We start from the raw sequence: 25,553 nt of genomic DNA on the forward strand, positions 1-25,553 counted from the left end.
GGCAGGCAGAGAGAGAGGGAGAAGCAGGCTCTCCACTGAGCAGGGAGCCGGATGTGGGGCTCGATCCCAGGACCCAGGGATCATGACCTGAGCCGAAGGCAGCCGCTTAACTGACTGAGCCACCCAGGCTCCCCTTGCATTATTATTTTTTTATTATTATTATTATTTAAAGATTTTATTTATCCATTTGACAGATACACAGAGAGGGAACACAAGCAAGGGGCGTGGGAGAGGGAGAAGCAGGCTCCCCACAGAGCAGGGAGCCCGATGTGGGGCTCGATCCCAGGACCCCGGGATCCTGGGACCATGACCTGAGCCGAAGGCAGACGCCCCACGACTGAGCCACCCAGGCGCCCCTTCTTGCATTATTTTTTAATGTGAGGTGAAATAAGGGTACTTCCCCCAACCCCCATATGGGTTATATAATCATTCTAGCATCATTTTGGGGAGGCTTTGTTATAAATTAAACATACACGTGCAGGCTTATTTCTGGGTTTTCTGTTATGTTTTGTTGGTCTATTTTTTTATCTTATGCCAACACCACGCTGTCTTAATTACTGTAATTTAATGGTAAGTCTTGAGATCAGGTAGTGTAAGTCCTCCACCTTTATTCTTCTACAAAATTGTCTTGCCAGCTTTAGAATAAGCTCTTCAATATGTACAGAAATTTTTGTTAGAAGTTTGGTTGGGATTACATTGACTCTATAGATCAGTTTTATTTATTTATTTATTTATTTTTGAAGATTTTATTTATTTATTTGACAGAGAGAGACACAGAGAGGGAACACAAGCAGGGGCAGTGGGAGAGGGAGAAGCAGGCCTCCCGCTGAGCAGGGAGCCTGATGCGGGGCTGGAGCCCAATGGGGGGCTCGATCCCAGGACCTTGGGATCATGACTTGAGCCGAAGGCAGACGCTTAACGACTGAGCCACCCAGGTGCCCCTATAGATCAATTTTAGAATTGAAGTATTAACATGGTCTTCTGATCTGTGCAGATGGTATATCTCCATTTATTTAAATCTTCTTGCATTTTTCTCAGCAATATTTTACAGTTTTCAATGTGAAGATACACTTTTTTCAGTGTATTTGTAGGTATTTGATATTTTTGGTTATTTAAAACATTCATTTTAAATATTTTATTTACTTATTTTTAAGTAATCTTCACACCCAGTGTGGGGCTCACACCCACAGTCCTGAGATCAAGAGTCACACACTCCACTGACTGAGTCAGCTAGGTGCCCCATTTTCTATTTTTTATCTTTTGTTAAAGGTTTTACTTATTTATTTGAGAGAGTATGGGCGGGGGGGGAGGGGCAGAGGGAGAAGGAGAAGTAGACTCCCCGCTGAGCAGGGAGCCTGACGTGGGGCTCGATCCCAGGACCCTGAGATCATGACTTGAGCCAGAGGCAGACGCTCAACTGACTGAGCCACCCAGGCGCTCCCCATTTTCTATTTTTTAAAGTTATTTGTTGTACAGAAATAATTGGTTTATGTATACTGATCATGTATCCTGCAACTTTGCTCAATTCATTTATCAGTTCTCATAGTGGGTTTGTATATTCCTTTGGATTTTTCTACCTATATAATCATATCATCTTGAAGGAAGACAGTTTTACTTTTCCTGTCCAGTTCTAATGCCTTTTATTTCTTTTTCTTCTTTATTATACTGGCTAGAACCTCTAACACAGTATTGAATGGAAGTGGTGATATGGGGCCTTCGGTGGTTGAGGAAGTTGCTTTCTAGTCCTATTTTGTGGAATATTTTTTCTTTTTCTTTTTTTTTCAAATGAAATCCAGGGCCCTTTTTTTCTTTTTCTTTTTTTTTAGATTTTATTTATTTATTTGACAGAGAGAGACACAGTGAGAGAGGGAACACAAGCAGGGGGAGTGGGAGAGGGAGAAGCAGGGTACCTGCGGAGCAGGGAGCCCGATGCTGGGCTGGATCCCAGGACTCTGGGATCATGACCTGAGCGGAAGGCAGACACCCAATGACTGAGCCACCCAGATGCCCCATATTTTTTCTTTTTTAATTATGAAAGGGTGTTGGATTTTGTCAAATGCTGTTTCTGCACCTATTGAGATTATTTGATTTCTGTCCTTTATCCTATCAATATGGTGTGTCGTATTAATGGATTTTCAGATGTTAAAGCAACCTTACAGTCTTAGGATAAGTTCCCTTGGTGTGGTGTGTAATGCTTGCTGTATGTGGCTAGATTTGATTTGCTAGTGTTTTGTTGAGGGTTTGTTTATATATATTCATAAGAGAGATTTACATATGACTTTCTTTTCATATGATATCATTGGTTTTGGTAATACCAGCCCTTTATTTATTTATTTATTTATTTAAGATTTTAATTTACTTGACAGAGACACAGAGAGAGAGGGAACACAAGAGGGGGGAGTGGGAGAGGGAGAAGCAGGCTTCCCGCTGAGTAGGGAGCCCGACGCGGGGTTCGATCCCAGGACCCTGGGATCATGACCTGAGCGGAAGGTAGACGCTTGACGACTGAGCCGCCCAGGCGCCCCAATACCAGCCCTTTAGATGAGTTGGGAAGTTGTTCTTTCCTTTTTGAAGATCAGTTTTGTATATGGGATCATTTTTCTTCAGCCTGAAGCACTTCCTTCAGCATTTCTTATATTGTGAGTGTGCTGGGAACAGAGTCCCTCAGCTTTTGTTTGTCTGGAAAGGTCTTTTTTTTTTTTATCATTTTATTTTATTTTATTTCATCATGATAAGTGTACTCTTTAATCCTCATCCCCTATTTTCCCCATCCACTCATCCACCTCCCCTCTGGTGACCCTGTTTGTTCTCTGTAGTGAAGATGAAAAGGTCTTTATCCTTTAGTTTTGAAGGATATTTTTGCGGAACATAGACCTCTGGGTTGACAGCTTTTTTTTCTTTTGGCACTTTTAAGAATTTATGCCATTGTTTTTTAGCATCTGTTATTTCTGATGAGAAGTCAGGTATCATTCTTAACCTTTTTTCCTGCTGTGTTTGAGGTGTTTTATTATATATATTTTTAAGATTTATTTATTTTTAGAGAAGGAGTGTGCGTGTGTGTGTGTCGGGTGTGGGGGGCAGAGAGAGAGGGAGAGAGAGAATCTCAAGCAGACTCCCCGCTGAGCATGGAGCCCAATGTGGAGCTCCACCCCACAACCCTGAGATCATGACCTGAGTCAAAATCAAGAGTCAGACGCCCAACTAACTGAGCCACCCAGGTGCCCCTACTTATTATTATAAATACTTTCCTTTTATTAAAAATTTTTTTCTTTCAATTTGACTATAATTTTCTAGGTGTAGTGCTTTTGTATTCTTCCTTTTAGGGATTTACTTAGTTCCTTGGATCTGTGTGTTGGTATATTTAATCAACTTTGGAAGGTTTTGGCCGTTGCCTCTCAAATATTTCTTCTGCCTCATATTCTTTCCCCTCTCCTCCTGGGACTTCAGTGATACTTATTTTAGATTGAGATCCTCCCATAGGTTTTGAATACGTTTGTATTTTTAATATTTCTTTGTCTCTGTGTTTATATTTGTATGTTTTCTATTCTATCTTCACAGTCACTGTTTTCTTTTTTGTGTTCATTGTGTAGTTAATTCCATCCAGTAACATTTTAATTTCAGATACCGTATTTTTCAAAAGTTCTAGAACTTCCTTTTGGTTTTTTTGTCAAGTTTGCATTTCTCTGCTCATATTCTTTTCTTTTTCATTCCTTCTGATGTTTTCCCCAAATCTTTTAATGTATTTATAATTGCTGTTTTGAAGTTCTCATCTGCCAATTCCAACATATGGTCATTTGTGGGTCCTATAGATTGTTTTTTCTCTTGATCATGGGTCACATTTTTCTGCCTTGCATGTCTAGTAATTTTTAATTATATAATGAACATTATGGGTGGTACATTCTAGAGACTCTGTTTTGGGTTATTTTCCTGTAAAGAGTGTTGAGTTTTGTGAAGGCACACTGTTAAATTTTTGGGAGATCATCTTGATCCTATAGAAGCATGTAGCCTGTAGGGTGGATCTTTTGTTTTTGCCCTAAGTTTTGAGACATAACCTTTCAGTTCTGGAACATGGTTTTTATTCCTCTAAGGTGTGGCCTGTCTAGGTTTTTAATGAAGAACCTTTCTAATTTGGCAGAACTGAAACTCCAAATTCTGTCTCTCCAGGATTGGACAGCTGTTGACATCTTTGCTTAGCTCTTTCTCCTCACAACAGTTGCTTTCTGCTTGGTGTTTTTCAGCTTTATTGACATAAAATTGACAAAATTATAAGTTATTTAAAGTACATTATGATGATTTGATATATGTATGCATTGTGAGAGAACTCTCCCTATCTGGTTAATCATCACATCTGTCACCTCCCGTATTGTCTGTGTGTGTGTGTGTGTGTGTGTGTGTGAACATTTAGGTTGTGCTCTCTCAGCAGATCTCAGCTATTCCATACAGCGTCAGCAGCTGTAGTCACCGCGTTTTATATCGCATCCTCAGACCTTACTCGTCTTCGAGCTCAGCGTGTGGACTCTTAACCAGCCTCCCCCTGTCTCCCCTGCACCCGGCCCCTGGCAGACACTTTCTACTCTGTCTCTATGAGTTTTACTTTTTTTTTTTTTGCTTGATTTGTTAGTCTTTCCTCCCACCATGTGCAGTTTAGGAGTCAGCCAAGGATTTGGGAGGACTTTAATGCAGACTTATGGGATTTTCACTTCTTTTGGATTTTCCCTCTCAGTTTCAGCCATTCTTTTTTTTTTTTTTAAGATTTTATTTATTTATTTGAGAGAGAGAGAGAGAGACAGCATGAGAGGGGAGAGAGTCAGAGGGAGAAGCAGGCTCCCTGCTGAGCCGGGAGCCCGATGTGGGACTTGATCCCAGGACTCTGGTACCCATGACCTGAGCCGAAGGCAGTCGCCCAGTTTCAGCCATTCCGATAGCCTTGAACTCTGACCTCTGTTCCTCCTGCAGTAAGACAGCTAAGCCTGCGGTCATCTGGCACCGTCACCTTGTGTTCTGAGAGAGCTGGGAAGTGCCCTCGGGTCAGAAGGCATTTCAGTGTGGAGCTCCGAGTTCGTTCTCCTTCCAGTAATTGTGTTCCCTCCAGTTTCTTCATGTTTCTGGTTGTTCTCCAACACCTTCAAAGAGCTGTTTTTTATATCTTGTACAGTTTATTATTAGTGGTAAGAAGATTAGTCTGATATGAGCTGGAGCCAGAACTCTCAGACTTTTTTTTTCTTTCAAATTTTTAAAAGATTTTATTTATTTGTTTGACAGAGAGAGAGCATGAGTGCAAGCATGAGCAGGGGGAGGGGTAGAGGCAGAGGATGAAGCAGACTCCCTGCTGAGCAGGGAGCCCAACACGGGGCTCGATCCCAGGACCCCAGGATCATGACTTGAAGGCATATGTTTAACTGACTGAGCCACCCAGGCATCCCAGACCTGCACTTTTAAACCCTGCGTTATACATGCCCGACAGAGGAAGACAAGGGAGACCAGGGTGAACATTGGGTGTGCCCGCTATGGAGGTGAGCACAGGAAATAGAAGCTGACCTGGAGTAGCTCTGGGTGCTGGAGGAGACTAGGAGAGTATGGTGTCAAGGAGGCTAAGAGAGGTTGGTACTTAAGAGTCTGGTGGTAAGCTGTGGGATGTAGAGTGAGGGAAGGGCTGAGAGGTGGTCCTTGGTGGTCATTGGCTTCCTTGACAAAAGTAGTTTGGTGGCATGCTGGGGAGAGAGGCCAGATGGGAGGAGAGGGGTTGGGGACAGTAGTTCTTTCAGGAAGCATTGCTGTGAACAGGGATTGGAGAAGTGTCTGTGGGGCAGGGGGTGTGTGCCTGTGTGCATGCACAGTGACAGGAATATGCTAGTGGAGGACAAGGGTCTGGAGATACCAGAGGAGCAATCTTGGGAGAGTGTGAAGGGTGGGGTCCAGAGCGTAGGTGGAGGGACTGGCCTTTGGTGGGAGCAAGGACCCTTTTCTCCATTGTAATGGGAAGGAAAGCAGTGGATGTGGTGATTTGGGTTGGTAGATTTGATAGAGGCAAGATGGGAGAATTCCCATTTGAGACCTTTGGCTTTTTCTGTGAGTTAAAGGGTAAGGTTATTGGAGAGTTGAGGAGACAGTAGAAGGAATAAAGTGGTTGTTAGGGTAGTTACGTATTGCTTTGTTACAGAGCACCCCAATGATCAGTGACTTAAAGTAGCATTCTTTATTTTTGCTTATGAGTCTGTGGGTTGAGCTCAGTTTGGGCTGGGCTGGGCTTGGCTGGCATGGCTTCTCTCTGCTCCTCGTGTTGTCCGCCTGGCTTCCCGTGTGGCTGGGGCCTTGGCTGGGTCTTTAGGCCTCTCTCCAGGCTTCTGTCAGCCTCGGGGAGGCTGGATAGGGCTTCTTCACACACTGTCACAGGATTCCAAGAGGGCAGGACTGGAAGCTGGCTCTGAAAACGGCACCTGTCCTCTGCTGCCTTCTGGTGGTTACAGCAGGTCAAAGGGGTCACAGGATGGGCAGATGGATTGCACTTCTTTTTTTTCCTCTTTTTGACTTGACTTCTGGGTGCAATGAGCTATATAGAATTAGTGCCCATCTAAAATTTGTCTCAGTTGTCTTAAGAGAGGGAAACTAACTTAGAGTTCAAAGGCTATGCTATATTAATGTTCACTTGAGATGTCTGGTCATTAGTTTTGTTTTTTTTTTAAGATTTTATTTATTTATTTGACAGAGGGAGACACAGTGAGAGAGGGAACACAAGCAGGGGGAGTGGGAGAGGGAGAAGCAGGCTTCTCACTGAGCAGGGAGCCCGATGCGGGGCTCGATCCCAGGACCCTGGGATCATGACCTGAGCCGAAGGCAGACGCCCAATGACTGAGCCACCCAGGCGCCCCTGGTCATTAATTTAAAATGAGTAAAACGGGCACCTGGGTGGCTCAGTCGGTTAAGCATCTGCCTTCAGCTGGGATCATGATCCCAGGGTCCTGAGATCCAGTCCCGCATCGGGCTCCCTGCTCAGCAGAGTCTGCTTCTCCCTCTTCCTCTGCCCCTCCCCGCTACTTCGCACGTGTGTTCGCATGCTCGCGCTCTCTCTCTCATAAATAAATAAAATCTTTAAATAAATAAAATGAGTAGAACTCAAGCCAGGTTTCCTCATGGAAGCCTTTGACCAACTCCTGCTCCCTGACTAACGATAATGGCGGACATTTATTGGGCACTTAGTTTGCCAGCCATGTTTTGAGCACTTCATACAGATTATCTTGCTCGATACTCACACTGTCCTCTGAGAGATATACCATCCTCATCTGTGCTGTGTAGTTGGGGGGACTGAGACACAGAACTGTAATCGGGTCAGTAAGTGGAGGGGCTGACCGCAGGCCAGGCAGCTGTACGTGGGGCCGAGGATGCGGCCACCGTGGCTCAGTGCCTCTGTACAGGGCACGTCCTCCGCTCGTAACCATCGTGGTGTTAACACACACAGGCCGGCACGCTCCGTGCCTGTGCCAGGTTCCATGCGCTGAACTTTGCCCCAGTCAGCACTGCTCTCCACCCTAGGAGGCTGGTATTTTCATCCCTGTCCATAAGAACGCCCCAAGGCACAGGGAAACAATGGCTCCATGCTCAGGCTCAAAGGTAGGACCCTCTGTGGGCGGAGTCCTTCAAGATCTGCTAGAGGTCAGGCTCCTGAGGGTAGGGCTGTGTGTCTCATTCTCTTCATTTGTTGCTGAGAAGAGGGTGCCCAGTGCCCTGTCTGTGGGCTGTTAGCAACATTGAAGCCTTTCAGAGCTCCTCTTCAAGAATGTAACTGCCACCTGTCAGCCCATAGACTGCCCCTTTTATCACTGAGATGTAATTCACATACCATAGAATCACCCTTTAAAGTATGCAGTTCAGTGGCTTTTAGTACATTGACAAGGGCAGCCGGCACCAGTAACTCCAGAATAATTTATCACCCCACAGAGAAACCTGTTGGCTGCTGCATTTTGAAGACGTGCCCTTCTCTCCTCAGGGTCTCATTTCCCCTCGAGCCTGTGAGACCCTCCTCTGTCCCTTTCGTGGCTCAGTCCTGGTTAGTACCTTCATGTCATCTCCCTCCATCTTCATAATCCTTCCTGTAACTCCTTTGATACCTCCTTTTTTTCTTTATTGACTGGGCCAGAATCTGGTGTCACGTGGAGATTGAGAATATGGACTTTGCTGTCAGCCAGCCTGGGTTCTGGTTTTGAATTGACATTTATTAACCTGTGGCCTTGGCCAGTGCTGTATTTATTGAGATCTCTGCTTTTTAACCTGTGCACTGGGGTTAGTGGTTGGTGAGTTTACCGAGCTCATGCAGTGCTGCACACAGGGGAATGTCCGTAAAAGCAGCTCCTGCTGTCTCCTTTCTCCTGGCAGCTGCAGCCTGCAGTCAGAGTTCCTTGGCTTCGTTGTCCTGTGCTTGTTTGGACTCAGCTCTGGCCACTGCCCTGGTGTCTGCCCTGGTGCTTGTTGGGGCTTTATGCTGCCTGTTTGGCAGCGCTTTTTAGCTGCACGTCTCTACTTACTTGTCCTTCCAGGAATCTGGGCCCACAGTACGCCCTGCCCGCCCTTGGTTCTGGTTCTTCCAGGATATGGTGCCGAGAACACGTGCAGTGCAGCACTGTTTGGTGTTGGTTGTGGGCGGATGCTCACTGGGGCCTTGCTGTGGTACGTCTCTGGCTCCCCCTACAGGCAGACCCCGATCTATCAACGGTTCAACGTTTGATTTTTCAACTTTACGGTGGTGCGAAAGCGGTACGCGTTCTGCAGAAACTGTACTTGGAATTTTGAGTTTGGATCTTCTCCCTGGGCTAGCAGTATGTGGTACCATCCTCTTGTGATGCTGGGCAGCGGCCACAGTCCCCAGTCAGCCCGCAATCACGACACCAACAACCGATACCCTGACAGCCATGCTGTTTCTCACTTTGAGGACGGTAGGCCGTACGTTACACGAGGTATTCGGCACTTACTGTAAGTTGAGGAAGATCTGTAGTTGACTCCTTTTCTCCCTGGGCCCCAGGGAGGCTTCTGGTGTTGGCCACTTTCCTAGACCAAGTGGCAGCAGTCATGATAGCTCCTTGTCACTGAGTCACATCTTTACTTGTATCACACACACACTGGGCACATGCCCAGGACTGCAAGACTAGTTAGTGATGGAAGCTGGATTTCATGCCAGAAAGCCCCCACCCCCACCCCCCCATGCTCAGGTCTGCCGCCCTGGTGGGCTTTTTGCTTGGGCCTCTGTGTGTGTCTCCAGGAGGGAAGAGGAGGGTGTGTGCTGACAATGCCAGCAGGCTCTGTCCTTAAGCAGGCAGAGTAGCCGTGACCACTAGCAGTGAGTAGATAGAAGGTTTTCAGCTCTCATTTTGAGTCATCTCTTCATCACACTCAACAGCCAGGAGGAAGCTCTTGAGAAAACCAGGAGAAGGTGAGAACCTGCTCAGGCCCGACAGCTCTTGTTCAAGGTGTCTGGTGGGGCTATGTGTTGGTCACCTTTCTGAGACTGAGCTCCATCAGTGGGGGGGAGAAATGGGGCTTTTGGGAGCTTGAAGCCCCAGGAGTGTGCAGCCACTTAAGCAGGCTGCTGTTGGGGTTAGTGGCACTGAGGCTCACTGCGAGTTGTTGAGTGTGAAGGCAGGTGTGAGGTGGCCTGGAAGGCCAGGTGTGAGGTGGATACGCTGCCTCTCTGTGGGTCCTGCCTCATCCTCGCGGCTCCCAGGCTGGGGCCAGCGGGCACATGAAGGCAGGCTAGCTCTCCGGCAGAGACACCATCAGCCTGAAGATGCACTTATTCTTCATAGTGTTGGCTCACATGGTGTTAAAAATTTAAATTAGTTGTTAACATTTGAAGATTTGGGGATTTAAGAAAATTTGGGTTTCGTGCTTTTCTTGTAGATACTAGCAGATGTGTCCCCTTGCCCTGTGTCTGCTGTGGACCTGCCCCCGCTCCCGCGGTCGGCCCTGTGCTCCTGCTGCAGACGCCACTCCACCTGCTGTCTTCTCTGGCAGTTTCCTTCCCCTGAACACCTTCTCACTCTGCAGCCCTTTGCATCGCAGCCCTTGCGTTAGGACGTGGCCAAAGAACCGGAAATCCGGGACTGGGCACTGCCCTGTAGCCGCTGTAAGACAACTCCTGCTCTGCAGGTGTGAGGGTAGGGGATTCACTTCTGAAGAGAGCTGGCTTCCTTTCTAAAACATTCCTTTGCACCCTTCTGGCATCTGGAATTAGCTAGGCTGTGCTCTCCTGTTCTCTGACCGCGGCACTCACGCACTCACTCTCCAGCAACAGGCCCCACTTTCTTCTTGGCCCCTTTTCTGGGGACACCTGCCAGAGCCAGGAGCTGGAAGCCTGCAGGCAGGAGAGGCTCAGCTGTCCGCAGCTGCTCCCGCATCAGCCTGCGGGCCCCTCCCACTCTCTGCTCCCAGAGACCCCGCTGGCGGGGGAAGGCGCCTGCCTTTGTAGCTCTCACTGGCACCTGTGTTGGGATCGTTTTTCTCTGTTGTTTCCCCATTTATTTATTGTGCTAGGAAATGTCCTCTAGAATGTCAAGTCTATTTCCATATATTTGTATATCTTATTCTCTGATAGAGCTTTTTTAAGAAATGGATTTTTAATTGTTAACAAAGTAACAAATATGAGGCTTCTAATTAAAAGATCTGTTCTTACATGCAGCCTTCCCCTCCCCTAGTTCCCTTCCGTAGAGACAACTGTTTTTGAACTCTTAATAGCTGTTTAATTCTGGTAGTTACTTCCATAGGTTAATAACAATAAAAACTCACAGCAGCTAACAGGGACTAAGGCTTTTTGTGTGTCAGGCGTTGTTCTAAGATCTTTACGTTGATTTCTTCTGTTAATTCTCACTGGCGGTGCACCGGGTAGGTGTTGTTACCCACCCTTCATAGATGAGGAGCCCGAGGCCCAAGGAGAGGCTAATTGACTTGCCCAAGGCCTCTTCTTTTTTTTTTTAAATTGTTTTAAAAGATTTTATTTATTTATTTGATAGAGACAGATAGTGACAGAGATAGCGAGAGAGCGCACAAACGGGGAGAGGCAAAGGGAGAGGGAGAAGCAGGCTTCCCTGCGGAGCAGGGAGCCCGATGTGGGGCTCAATCCCAGGACCCTGGGACCATGACCCGAGCTGAAGGCAGACGCCTAACCACCCGAGCCACCCAGGCGCCCCCAAGGCCTCTTCTTTTTTATTTTAATTTTTTAATTGTGGTAAAATACACATAACACAAAACTTACCATTTTAATAATTTTTAAGTGTGCCCTTCAGAGGCACTAAGCACATTCACCCGGCTGTGCACCAGTCACCCCCGCCTGTGTCCAGAACTTTTCTGTCTCCCCAAACTGGAACTGTCCCTATCACGCTATCTCCTCCCCCAACCCTTCCCTGGCCCCCGGCCCCCGGCCCCACCGTCTGCTCTCTGTCCCCCTGGGTCTGACCACTGCAGGTGCCTCCTAGAAGTGGAACCAGACAGGATTTGTCCTTCTGGGTCTGGCTTATTTCACTCAGCACAGTGTCCTCAGGGCTCCCCCAGGTCGTGGCAGGTGTCAGCAGCTCCTTCCTTTTTAAGACTGAGGATGTGATTGAGAATAGATGCCCATGGCCCTCTACCTGCCTCAGGGAGAAGAGGATATCATCCTTAGAAGGTCAGACTCTGAAGCTCAGCTCTGTTAACCTTTGGACCTGCTGTGGATACTCCATTAGGTGACCATGCAAGACATCGCTGAGTCATCTACTATTAGACAACCTGATTGCTTCTTGGCCTTTTGGCTAAGATCAACTGTACTGTGTGTTCCTATCAGTTTAATATTAGACAACCTGACTACCTATTTTCATGAAGTAACATCTCTCCCATTCCTCTGCTGTCTGACACTTCCACTGTCTGTTTCCTGGGGATGGTCTATGAAAATCCTCCCAGGATTGAATCACCAAGGAGCCCCACCCAGTCTGGGTGACTTGTCCCAGAAAGCCTTCAAACAACCCTGTTTCCAGGGACTGGTTAGACATGCTCCATCTTAAGCTGGTGGAACCTGGCCTCCTACATCCAGGCGAAGGCCCACCTTTGGGCATTTGGCAGAGACTGGTCTGGGTAGCAAGGGTACTAGTTGTCTTCCCTTAGATTTGGTGATCTCCTTTTAAGGTCCCCCAAGACTCTTAGAATGTGGCTCACTAGGCCAGAGTTTTCTGACGGGTAATTACACACCTACACATATGCACAGATAGAGATAATTAGGTAACAATTCTCTAGATACCCATTACTTAGCTTTGTCTGGGAGCAAGAATGTCCTGTCCCCATCAAGCTCCTTCTAGCCGGACTAAGAATCAAATTGACATGAGACTGATTAACAGGAGAAAATAAAATTTAATTTTGTATGTATGGGGAATCCAAACAGATACGGAAATTCCAAAGATAGGCAAAATAGTATATATGTCATTCTGAACTAAGGAGAGGGGCGGGGGTTTGGGACTTCAAAGGGAAGGAATGAAATTCACAGGAAGGTGAAAAATAGTAAATGTTTAGTAAACAAATGTTTGCTGCCACTCAGGAACAGTGGGACGCAGAGAGGACTTGGATCAAACAGGCCTTGCTAGATTTCTCCCTGTCTAACTTACCTAGTTCATAGTATGATGTAGTTATCTGTGGTGATAGCTCTTTTTGGAGGAGCTCCTCTAAATTCTTTTTAGGCAGTTGAAGGGGAGGGAGGTAAAGAGCTTTTCCTGGATTTGCTGGGTTTTGATGACTTTTTAACTCAAAATAATCTTTATGCCAAAGTGGCCCATTTTGGGGCAGCCTGCCGTTGGCCCCTGCAGTTTCAATAGTTACGACATTTTGACAGTCTTGCTTTGCCTATCTGCACTCCTCCCAATCTTTTTTTCTTTTTCCTGGTGTATTTAAAAGCAAATTCTAGAAGTCATGAAATCATGCCATTTTACATGCCTGCTGATCTCAGGTCCATACTCAGCCTAAAAAGTGCCTTCTATAGTTGGTTGATTTGAGCCAAAGTTAAAGTGTCACACTGTTAAATGTCTCTCAAATCCCTTATTCTTAGAGCTGCCTACCCTTTCTGTGTCATTGGTTTGTTGGAGAAATTTGGTTATTTGTCCTGTAAGCTCCCACATTCTGGATTTCACTAGTTGCCTCCTTTTGTATTGTTTAACTTGTTCCTTTCTCTCATATTTCCAGTAAAGAGATTGACAGGGTGATTAGATTTAGGTACAACTTTTTTTAGGTAGGAAAACTGAACAGGTGTGATCTGATGGATTTTAATGTAATATCCACGGGAGACCCGAATTTTAAAACATTCTCTTTCCATTTTATATACATTTCATTTCAGAACTTTTATTTCTTTGTCAAGAAGATGTGAAAAGAGGGGCGCCTGGGTGGCTTAGTCGGTTAAGCGTCTGCCTTCGGCTCAGGTCTGATCCCAGGGTCCTGGGATTGAGTCCCGCATTGGGCTCCCTGCTCAGCAGGAAGCCTGCTTCTCCCTCTGCCTGCCGCTTCCCCTGCTTGTGCTCTCTCTGTCAAATAAATAAAATCTTTAAAAAAAAGAAAAAAGATGTGAAAAGAAACTTTGACCTTGGGAAGGGGAGTGACTATCCTTATTTCATTAAACCCTGGGGATGTCTGTCCAGATAGCAGTTTTCTTCCTTCAGATTTTGGTTTAGTTCTCTGACGAGATAGATTGATTCTTAGTGTGTGATGTCTGCTTAGGTGTTAAAACATTTCTTTTTTTCATTCTACCTCCATTTCCTTACAGGGCTTCCTCCAGTAGCTGTTGGAAAATGGGAGAATTGCTTCTCTTTGGCTTATTACCCTACAGACAAGTGTATTAAACTGAACAGAAAATGTTTAAAGAGAACAAAAACAAAATCTAGCAGTACAGAGTGGTAGCACATGGGACACATTTTGGGGTAAATGTCACATACGCCTTTCCTGGAGACAGGTTTCATACATAGACTACAGTCTTGTTTATCATAGACCTTAGGGTATTTTATCTTACTCTCTTTAACTCTTGTATAGTCAAAATAAATAATGAAATAATTACTTCCAAATAGATCAGAGATTACAGTGTAAAAAATTAAACTATATGAGTACTAAAAGAAAACAAAGATGAGTTTCTTTATAACTTAGGACTGGGGAAAACTTTTTTAACTATGACTCAGAACCTAGAAACAGTAAAAGAAGACTGATAAAATTGATTATATTAACAACAGAAAACTGCATGGCAAAAATCACCATAAGCAAAGTCAAAAGACAAATGACAATAGAAAAATATGTTGAATTTCAGTCATAGCAAAGAGCTTTTATCTCTAATAGTTGAAAGAACTCTACACCTGAAACTATCACACATATGTTAACTAACTGGAATTTAAATAAAAACTTAAAAAAGAATTCATAGAGGGGCGCCTGGCTGGCTCAGCCAGAGGAGTGTGCTACTCTTGATCTCAGAGTTGTGAGTTTGAGCCCCATGTTGGGTGTGGCAATTACTACTACTACTACTACTAAAAGAACTCATGGAAATGGAGAAGAAAAAGAAAATAACCTGATAGGGAAAAATGGGGAAAAGATGGGAATAGATTATGGAAAATAAATAAAAATGGACCTTATGTAATTGGATAGATGCTTACCACTCTTTGTAATAAAAATACTAATCAAAGCTCTACAGAGCTACCACTTCTCGCCATGTTGGTAGAGTGGCCAACGGTCTTGGTTTGCCCAGGACTTTCCTGGTTTTGGCACTGAAAGTCCTCGGTTTTGGGAAATCTCTCAGTCCTTAGCAGACTGGGACAGTTGGTCACCCTACATATTGGCAGAAATCCAAAATTTTAACTCTCTGTTCTTTTGACAAAGCTGTGTTGAAACTGTCCTCTTGCCAGTAGAAATGCAAAATGGTACAGTGCCTCTGGAGGAGGATTTGTATCTTGCAGATTTATATGTGCATTTGTCCTTTGACCCAGCAACCCCACATCTAGGAATCTGTCTTAAAGCTCTGTTGGCAAAAATATGAAATGACTTTGCAAAAGACTGTTCATTGCAGGATTATTTGTAATAGCAAAACACTGGAAACAACATGTGTCCATCACTAGGGGTAGGTCAACATAAAGGAGTACTGTATAGTTATCACAAGGAGTATAAATCTTTGGTGATACGATTCAGATCAGGACTGTGGTTGGCACCTTTGGGGACATGAGGGGTACTTCTAGGTACTGGTAATCCAGTTTCTTGAACTGGATGGTATGGCTGCATGGATTTTTTTTTTTTTTAAGATTTTATTTATTTGAGAGTGAGAGAGAGATCACAAGCAGGGGGGAAGGGTAGAGGGAGAAGCAGACTCCCTGCTGAGCAGGGAACCCGATGTGGGACTCGGTCCCAGGACCCTGGGATCATGACCTGAGCCGAAGGCAGACACTTAACTGACTGAGCCACCCAGGCCCCTGAATGGGTTTATTTTGTGAAAATTCAGTGAGCTGTTCACTTATGATTTGTGTGCTTTCCTTTATACTATATTTAAAATCAGTAAAAATGTTTACTTAGGAAGGAGTAAGGTGGGGCACCTGGTTGGTTCAGTCAGTTGAGCATCCAGCTCTTGATTTCGGCTTAGGTCATGACCTCAGGGTCATGGGATTGAGCCCTGCATCGGGCTCGGGGCTCAGCATGGAGTCTGCTTGAGATTCTCTCTCCCTCTGCCCCCCTGCCACTCTCTCTCAAATATATAAATAAAATCTTAAAAAAAGAAAAAAAGGAGTAAGGAAGAAGCTTTTTTTTTTTTTTTTTTTTTAAGATTTATTTCTTGCGGGGGGGCTCGTGAGTAAAGGGGCAAAGAGAGAGGGAGAGAGAATCTCAAGCAAAGTCCCTCCTGAGGGTGGATCCCAACATGGGGCTTGATCCCAGACCCTGAGGTCATGGCCTGAGCTGAAATCAAGAGTCTGCTGAACCACCCAGGTGCCCCAGGAAGTATTTTGTGGAAAAAAACCAAAACAAAACAACAAAAAACAAAAAAACCAAGATACAGAATAATAGTTTTGTACGAGAAGTGTTGGAAAGAATATGAAAAAAGTATATATTTGCAGCAAAGCAATAAATCAGAAAAATAATAAAAATAGGTATATTGAGAGGAGGGGAGCAGGATGAAGGGACAGGGTTGGGGTGAGACTTTTGTAAGGTATTTTCTTTTGGGATTCTTTTACAAAATTTGGAAAAATTTTGGTTGTAGTTTCTTCATGTATTTTTATGCTCTATTCTCTCATATTCCTTTGGGATTTCAGTTACAGGTATGGGAGACCACTTTCAGTTACAAAGGTAGTCCCACAGGTCACTGATGCTCTGTTCTTTTTCCTTCCTTCCTTCCTTTCTTTTTGCTGTTATTTTTTTTTTTTTTAATGGAGAGAGAGAGAACAAGCATGAGTGGGGGAGGGGAGGGGCAGAGAGAATCCCAAGCAGACTCCCCACTGAGTCTCACAACTTGAGATCATGACCTGAGTAGAATCAAGAGTCAAATGCTTAACCAACTGAGCCACCCAGGGCCCCCCGGCTCTGTTCATTTTTAAAAAACCTTTTTTTGGGGTGCAGAGCCTGCTTAAGATTTTCCTCCTCTCTGCCTGTCTGTCTGTCTCTCTTTCCATCTCTCCTCCCCCCTCTAAAAAACCAAAACAAAGCAAACTTTTTTCTCCTTCAGATTGGATAGTTTATGTCTTAGGTTCACTGACACTTTCTTTAGTCTCCCAATTTTTTTTATTAAGTCTCTCCAGTGTATATATATATATATATTTTAAAGATTTTTATTTATTTGACAGAGAGAGACACAGAGAGAGAGGGAACACAAGCAGGGGGAGTGGGAGAGGGAGAAGCAGGCTTCCCGCTGAGCAGGGAGTCCGATGCGGGGCTTGATCCCAGGACCCTGGGATCATGACCTGAGCTGAAGGCAGACGCTTAACGACTGAGCCACCCAGGCGCCCCACTCCAGTGTATATTTTTGTTTCAGATATTTCACTCTCCATTCTAGACTAGTCATTTGTTTTTCTGTGTAGTGTCCATTTCTTTCCATCTCTGAGATTCTGTTTTTTTCACTCATTATCACTATTTTTTCCTATAAGTCTTTGAACATATTTATTATAGCTGCTTAAGGTCTATTTCTGCTAATTCTACCATCCGAGACATCCTGTGGTCTGTTTCTAATAGCTGCTTTAAAAAAAAAAATTTGTAAGGATTTTATTTTTTAAAGATTTTATTTACTTATTAGAGAGAGATTGAGAGAGAGGGAGAACTGGAGGGAGAGGGAGGGAGGATCTGAAGCAGACCGTGCAATGAGCACAGAGCCCGGCATAGGACTCGATCTCACCACCGTGAGATCATGACCTTAGCCAAAACCGTAAGTCAGCCGCTTAACTGACTGAGCCACCCAGGAGCCCCTAAGATTTTTTTTGTAAGTAATCTCTACACCCAACATGGGGCTCAAACTCACAACCCTGAGATCAAGAGTAGCACACTCCACCGACTGAGCCAGCCAGGCGCCCCCCTGCTTTTTTTTTTTTTTTAAGAGAGAGAGAGGGAGAGCCCAAGCGGGGGGAGGGGCAGAGAGTGAGAGAGGGACTCTCTGCTGAGCATGCAGCCCAGTGCAGGGCTCAATCCCATGAAATGGAGATCACGACCTGAGCCAAGATCAAGAGTTAGATGCTCAACCGACACAGGTGCCCCCTCCCCACCCAGCTGCCTTTTTTTTTTTTTTTTTAAGATTTTATTTATTTATTTGACAGAGAGAGTGAGCACTAGCACAAGCAGGGGGAGCAGCAGGTAGAGAGAGAGGCAGAAGCAGACTCCCTGCTGAGCAAGGAGCCCAACGCGGGGCTCCTGGGATCATGACCTGAGCTCAAGGCAGATGCTTAACCAACTGAGCCACCCAGGTGCCCCCCCCAGCTGCTATTTATTTATTTATTTATTTATTTATTATGTATTTATCTGACAGAGACACAGTGAGAGAAGGAACACAAGCAGGGGGGAGTGGGAGAGGGAGAAGCAGGCTTCCCGCTGAGCAGGGAGCCCGATGCGGGGCTCGATCCCAGGACCCTGGGATCATGACCTGAGCCGAAGGCAGACGCTTAACGACTGAGCCACCCAGGCGCCCCCCCAGCTGCTTTTTAATTAAAAAAAAATTATAGTTACATTTTCTGCTGCTTTGTATGTATCATAACTTTTTTTTTTATATGTTGGTATCTGGCTTATATCTTGAGTTTTGTTCTGGCAGACAGATTATTGGAAGATCATTTTGGTCCTGTCAAGCTTGGTTTTATTCTTTGAGTAGACCTGTTTTGGTTTTGCACTTAGTGTTTGGGTGTGGCCTTTGCTCGGGTTGTAATTTTTACCCTGCAGGCAGGGCCTTATTCAGGTCTTTGCTGTGTGCCTCGTGCTCGGTGAGGGTCTTCGTTCCGCCTAGGTTGGAACTCCTAACACCTCCCAGCCGGCAGGACCTGTAGTGTCTTTGTTCAGCTTTCAGCCCCACTACTCTCCATTGAGTGGGTCTGTTGGTCTGGGACACCTCTTAAGTACTTTTGACTTTGGAGCCATGTAAGTATTTTACATAAGTAAAAAACAAAATTAAATAAACAATAGCAAATTAGCAATCCCTTTTCCCCCAGTTGAACATAAATACAAACAAATGAACATTAGTTCAGAGTCAGAATAAACAGGCCTAAAGTCAACCTTACAGAAATACTTCATTGTTTTGAAAACTGTGTATGAAGTGTTGAAAAGCCAGTGTTGAATTATTCAACTTAATAATTTTAATTATGAAGTGTTAGATGTAAAAAGAATTATCTATTTCAGAAGATGGTAACACTGACTTATTTCTGGCTCACTAGCATAACTTTGTCTTTTTTGGTTTGGTTTTTATATGAAATTTAAAAATATACAAACAAATATATAAATATACAGAAAACATTACAGTGAACACTCATACTCACCACCCAGCTTCAACAGTGATCAGTACTTTGCCATTTTTTCCCCATCTGTCCCTTGCCCTCTTACACTTTTAAAATTTGTTTGGTTCTTTTTTTTGGTGGAGTATTTTAGAAGTGAATCCCAGAAATAATGTTATTTTACCAGGAATACTCACTTTTTCTCTGTAATAGATAAAAACGGTTTTTATTTTTTTAAAAACATAGCCACCGTATCATATTACAACTAAGAATTCACAGTAATTCCTAATATCATCTAATAGCAGTCCCTATTCAGATTTCCCCAGTAGCTTCAAATATAACTTATATTTGATTTGTCCTTTTTTTTTTTTTTTTAATTCCCCCAAGGGAGGTGCACTGTTCTTGGTGGTACTGCAAATCCAGGTTGTTGCATAGGATGGATGGAGCAAGCTCATACTCCATCTTCTAGTTCCAAAAATCCATTTAACATGTTGTCCTCAGACAGAGGACTCATATCAGATATTAAACTGATAAGAACAGAAGATACACTTGATGAGAAGTGATTACATTTGATTTGTTCTGATTGGACTCAAGATCTAAATGTTTCATTTGGTGATTATGTCTCTTAAGTCTCTTATATTCTAGAGCAATCCCCTGTCTCTATTGCTAAAGTATAATTTTCAAAATCATGGCTTTCATGCACATATAAAATGAAAAGTCCCAAGTTCTACGCTTTTCTAGAAGTTACAATGGATTATCAGTGAGCTCTCCAGTCATTTTGTGCCCGGGGATGTGCATATCCTCGTGGTGATGGTGTGTAGTTACAAAACTGGACAACTTCATGGAGATCCTTCTCATGTGAGTTCTTTGGAGTGACATTCCAAACATTGAGCTGGTTACCCAGATAGAGCAAGGATGTGTATCATCAATACCATTGTCTCTAGCGTGAGCAAAGACAAGGGAATGTTTAGTTCCTTAATCATAAAATGTTCTGATAATTTGAATACTAAGTTAAGATACTGATTTTTGTTTTCCTTTTCTCTACTGTTCTGGTAAGTTCACTTTACAAAGGCAGAACTTAAAATAAATTTTTTTCTTCTTTTTCAGGTGAAGAGATTATAAATCTTCTACTGAGTGAAAAAATCTTTCTTAAAGTTACATATAGCCCAAGAAAAAAAACCCAAATGTTTTTATATTTTGTTTGAGTATAAAGTTAAGCAAGAAGTTTCCATAAAAGGTAAGATAATTTTCCTTTTTAATTTTCTTTATTGTAATTTATGCAAATATACTGTAGAAGTGGAAGTTCAGAGACGGATGACAGCAAAATGCTTCATTTGGAAGGTGTGTGTATGGTTTATTGTCTTTTGGTTGTTTTTTGATCCTTCTGTATCTGGTTGTAAGATACTCTGTTGTAGAAAAGTTACTTGGTCTCCCTAATCCAGAGATATGGGGCCGGTCATGGGTATGTCTCACCTGTGGAGAGCACGTGCGACGGGGCACAGACACCGTCAGCCGTGGTCACCATCCAGAGCATACATTCCCCATACAAGACGAACAGCCAGGGAAGGACTTGGCTTCCTCCAGTATTAGATGCTCTCAGAAGGCTCACCCATTGCAATCCAGTTACATGCTGCATAAATGACAATAAGTGTAATTTCTCAGGAGCATTTCAGTGCATTAAAAACTAAGATAACTTGGGGCGCCTGGGTGGCTCAGTCGGGCTCTTTTTTTTTTCTTTTTTTTTAAGATTTTATTATTTGAGAGAGAGAGTGAGAGACAGAGCAGGAGCGGAGGGGATGGGACAGAGGGAGAGGGAGAAGCAGACTCCCCACGGAGCAGGGAGCCCGATGTGGGGCTTGATCCCAGGACCCTGGGATCATGACCTAAGCCGAAGGCAGACTATCAACTGACTGAGCCACCCAGGCGCCCTTTAGTCGGACTCTTGATCTCAGCTCAGGTCTTGATCGCACGGTTGTAGGTTTGAACCTCATGTTGGGCTCCACGCTGGGCATGGAGCCTACTTAAAAAAACAAAAATAAAAACCTGGGGCACCTGGGTGGCTCAGTCGGTTAAGCTGGTCAACTCTTGATTTCAGCTTAGGTCATGATCTCAGGGACCTGGGATTGAGCCCTGAGTCAGGGTCTGTGCTCAGCAGGGAGTCTGCTTCGGGATTCTCTCTCTCTCCCCCCCCCCCCCCCCGCCAGTGTGCACGTGCGCGCACACTCTCTCTCAAATAAATAGATAAATCTTTAATAAATAAAACACCACCACCCCCCAAAAAACCAACGAAGATAACTCTCCAAAGGCTAAAAAAGAAAAAAATTTTAAAAAAGGAACAGTGAGGAATTGTGATAGCACTCCTTTGTTCTTTAAAGAAAACAAATCATCTTCAGAGGAAAGCATACTGAGCCTTGGCCCTTGGGATTTCTATAGAGTAAATTTAAGCAAACTTGAACTTATCGTCAGAACATACACACCCCTGGGAGGAAGAGTTAGCATGATTAGATGCCCCAAGGCCTGCAGATATTGAATAATTGGATGCAGTGTATATACTAATGTATGAAGTGTTTAAAGTAATACAAAACAGAATACACATTAGTAATGAAAAGCCAAAGTAGCAAAATGACCCAAATAGAACTTTCAGAAATGGAAACGATGTTGAAATTAAAAACTCAGTATATGTAGATAAAACAGATTAAAATATGGCTGAAGACCGAATTTGTGAACTGAAGTGTGTGTCTGAAGAAATTACCAGCCTACAGCACTGAGAGATGGGGGATGGAAAACGAGGTTAAGAAAAGTGGAGAATAGAATAAAATTGTGTCGTAAATGTGTAGTTGGAATCCCAGAATGGAAAAATAGGGAAAATGGAGGAGAGGCATTATTCAAAGTATTAATAGCTTTGGCTTCTCGGAAACTAGTAAGAGATATAAATCCACAGATTTAGGAAGCACCCTATGTCCCAAGTGGTATAAATAAAAAGAAACCCACATCCATACATTGAAATTGTGTAGCAACAGAGACAAGAACTCTTAAGCTACAGGTAAAAGATAGATTACCTACAACAGATGTCACATTAGCATGAATAGAAGCCAATAGAGAGAGTGGAATCATTCCTCAAAGTGATAAGAAAATATAAATTTCAGTACAGAATTGTGTATCAGGTTTATTTGGCAAAAAACCCTAGCAATGTTATTGGTAAATGTTTTCTTTTCTTTTTTTTTTTTTTTTTTAAGATTTTACTTATTTATTTGACAGAGAGAGACACAGCGAGAGAGGGAACACAAGCAGGGGGAGTGGGAGAGGGAGAAGCAGGCTTCCCGTAGAGCCGGGAGCTGGATGCGGAGCTCGATCCCAGGACCCTGGGATCATGACCTGAGCCAAAGGCAGAGGCTTAACAACTGAGCTACCCAGGCGCCCTGGTAAATGTTTTTGATAAACGTTGAACTAGGTTATTTGGACTGTCTTCTAACCTCCCACCCCCTACCTTATGGAAAACAACTAAAAGTGTTAGATTCAAAAACAAACAAAAAAAAGAACTGACAATATAACAAGGAAGTTCTAGACTGAAACCAGGAAGTAAGAGCTCAGGTGAGTAAGCACCACAGAATCTGCCTTTGCCCTGAGGGCATTTGCTGATCGGGACAAAGTGGGACTTTGATTTTAGAGGTCTTGTAGGGTCAGAAGAATGGTAGTTAATTCCACAGTCCTCTGAAGGTGCAGAGGCCAAGGGAGACTGTCCCTGTGTGAAAGGGGGCTCTGAAGGCTCCATCCTCAGGGTAAGAGTGAACGAGCAGCACATCTGCCTCACTCTGTCCCTGCCCCCACCTGTTTGTCTTTTTACTGTTAAATATTGCAGGAAAGAAGGTGGGGCAGTACCTGTGGCTCTGGGTTAGCCTTCGTGAGGATTTATTTATTTATTTGACACAGAGAGACACAGCGAGAGAGGGAACACAAGCAGGGGGAGTGGGAGAGGGAGAAGCAGGCTCCCCGCCGAGCAGGGAGCCCGATGCGGGGCTCCATCCCAGGACCCTGGGATCATGACTGAGCCGAAGGCAGACGCTTAACGACTAAGCCACCCAGGCGCCCCTTCGCGAGGATTTCTAACCTCGGTTCACATTGCCTGGTACTTCAGGGAAATCAAGCACAAATTTAGTTTAAGGTTTTCTGGTTCGGTGAATGCCTTCAGGCATCCTGCAGGGGCAAACTTAAAACCTCTCTGGAGGAAGTTACCTTTATCCTAAGATGCCAAAAAAAAATCCCTGCAGATATTTTTATGAACATTGATTTGTACACAGACAAAACTGACCAAGCACACAAGGAAATAAGACACCAGGAGTGAAAACCAGTAGAAACAGACCCTCCAAGACTTCACATTTTGGAATTATCAGAAATATAACACAAGCATGCTGTTTATTTTTATTTTTTTATTTTTAAAGATTATTTATTTATTTATTTGACAGAGAGAGAGAGAGAGCACAAGCACGGGGAGCAGCAGAGGGAGAGGGAGAAGCAGGGTCCCCGCCGAGCAGGGAGCCCGATACGGGGCTCGATCCCAGGACCCTGAGATCATGACCTGAGCCGAAGGCACTCAACCGACTGAGCCACCCAGGCGCCCCTTTTACATTTATTTTAATTTACCTTTGTGGTTATTTCTTCTCTTCACTTCTGATTTTCAGTTTTTATCTTTTCATCCCACTGCAGCCCTTTTTTACAGTTACGCTCCTCTTTTTTGGATCTTTCCTCTAGTGCGGTGTGCCTATTATAGACATGGTCTCAGTTGTTGATTGATTGTGCAGAAATTCATTGCCCTCCGTGGACTCCCATTGCCATTTTTTCAGGTGGTACATTGGTAAATGTTTAATAACTGGCTCTCTGGAAGCGTGAAAAACCTGGTGGTTGGAAGCATTTGTTGATCTCCATAGGGCAGATACTGCCATCACGTCCAGTTTAAGTGGCCAGTGAGACGCCACTGAAGGTGGGCTTGGGAGAGGTGTGCCACTCTGAGCCCGTGCTCTGTGGCAAGATGACCCCATCTGTTTCCTTCTCCTCTTTGCAGTCAGGATCCATGAGGACAAAATGCGTCAGCCCCGGTTCTGGGGTTAACTGTCACAGCAGCTCTGTGGGATGCTCATTGTTCCTGGTTTACAGGGGTGGAAACCAAGGCACAAGAGGTCTTGTAGCTGGCCCCGGTCACAGAGCAAAGCCAGGGCTTTGATCATAAATTAAAACAACAACAAAACCCCAACCGATTTGTAGCCAGACAGGTACTAGGGTGCATTCCAGATTCTAGTTTTCTCTTAGCAACGGTCTCTACCACAGAATGTTCTTTTTTGAAGGGCTCCATTCATGGAGCTACATGCTCTTATGGGCAACATTTCTCTTTAGAATCTGCCTTCCGTGTGATAGTCATGCTGAGTAGAAGTAAATAAAGAAGAACTTCAGGTTCCTTTCATCTGACGGTTGGATAAACGTCTAGAAGATGTTGGTAATAGTTTGCTTGGTGTTGCAGATGGACTGTGTGGGGACCCCTTGTGCTGTGTTGATACTCCGTTACACAAGAGGCGTCTCAAGCCAGTTCATGAGCCCCTTACTTGTCTAAGGATGCTGTCAGTGGTGGGCCTTTGGGTCCAATTACAGCCTTCTCTGTAGGTAAGGGCCAGCTGACAAGATACTAGCATCTCTATGTGGGGTAGTGCACAATTGCTGGGATACGAGAGACGTTTGGAAGCCAAATAACGTACTGTTATCTGAATAAGAGTTTCAGAATCAACTTACGCCAGGTCATTCGACAGTGAAATTAGCTGCAGCAAACTCTTCAAAGGATGCCACTGATGCTATCATTTAAATATTTCTTAAAACTGTGTGGATGGTGACAGAGGCATATAAATATTGTTGCAGAGATTTTTTTATTCTTAAGGTCATAGCAGAATGTACTGATATGAGCTAATGAGGCATATAGTCTAAATTAATGGTCTTATTTCTAGTATTAGTGGTAACGTAAATAGATGTTCTCGAGCACTGGTCTGTAATACTGGTGACATGAGCAAAGTAAGTGGTGAGGTGAGTTTTTCTTAAAACTCTTATTTTTTCAAAGTGAAATGTTATCCTTAATCCAGAGATTATGACTTTCCTTTCTTTGATATTTAAAAAGTCACTGTTTCCTGAAATTAAGGTAATTATGGATGGTATAGTTCATCCTTTCCTCCTTTGTATCTTCTCTCTCTTCCCTCCCTGCTCCTTGTTTCGCCAAGTTGAAAAGTTGGCAATCCTCTGTTGGTTTTCTATATTAAAAGAAAAAAATGTACTGGTCTGAAAAATCCCAGTGTCTTGAACTGTTGAACTGGGCCGGCTTTTCTAGACATTGTTTAGTGAGTAGATGGTACACTTGATTCTGTAAATGGGGTGGGTTCTCAGAAGCCCTTGAATGTCTTACTCTTCTTGACAGGGTAGATATCCTTACTAAACTTTCTGTTTTATAATTTAGGGGTAAATAAGTGGGCATTAAATTAGTTTATTGTTTCAAATGATAAATTATGAGTAAGTGGGTAATATGATTTGGGTTTAGTTTTGATTCTGTTTGTTGTCCAAGATTTGTTCTATGTTTAGTCTGTGGTGGAATACCTAGAACGTGGGAGC

General features: G+C 44.0%; 1 protein-coding gene and 2 pseudogenes across 7 annotated transcripts in view; 2 read left to right on the forward strand and 1 right to left on the reverse strand.

The window, feature by feature from the left end:
- PPP6R2 (protein phosphatase 6 regulatory subunit 2) overlaps window positions 1-25,553 on the forward strand; it is an 89,701-nt gene that overhangs the window by 7,615 nt on the left and 56,533 nt on the right. For all 7 annotated transcript variants that reach the window (XR_004300905.1, XR_004300906.1, XM_032416191.1 and 4 more), the window contains exon 2: window positions 20,022-20,151. The gene's annotated coding sequence lies outside the window, so the exon portion shown is untranslated. The remainder of the gene's footprint in view (window positions 1-20,021; window positions 20,152-25,553) is intronic.
- Window positions 11,752-11,861, forward strand: LOC116640139 (annotated as a pseudogene).
- LOC116640134 lies at window positions 19,301-19,478 on the reverse strand (annotated as a pseudogene).

This window comes from Phoca vitulina, unplaced genomic scaffold (genome assembly GCF_004348235.1).
Source record: "Phoca vitulina isolate PV1807 unplaced genomic scaffold, GSC_HSeal_1.0 scaffold19, whole genome shotgun sequence".
Taxonomy (NCBI): domain Eukaryota; kingdom Metazoa; phylum Chordata; class Mammalia; order Carnivora; family Phocidae; genus Phoca; species Phoca vitulina.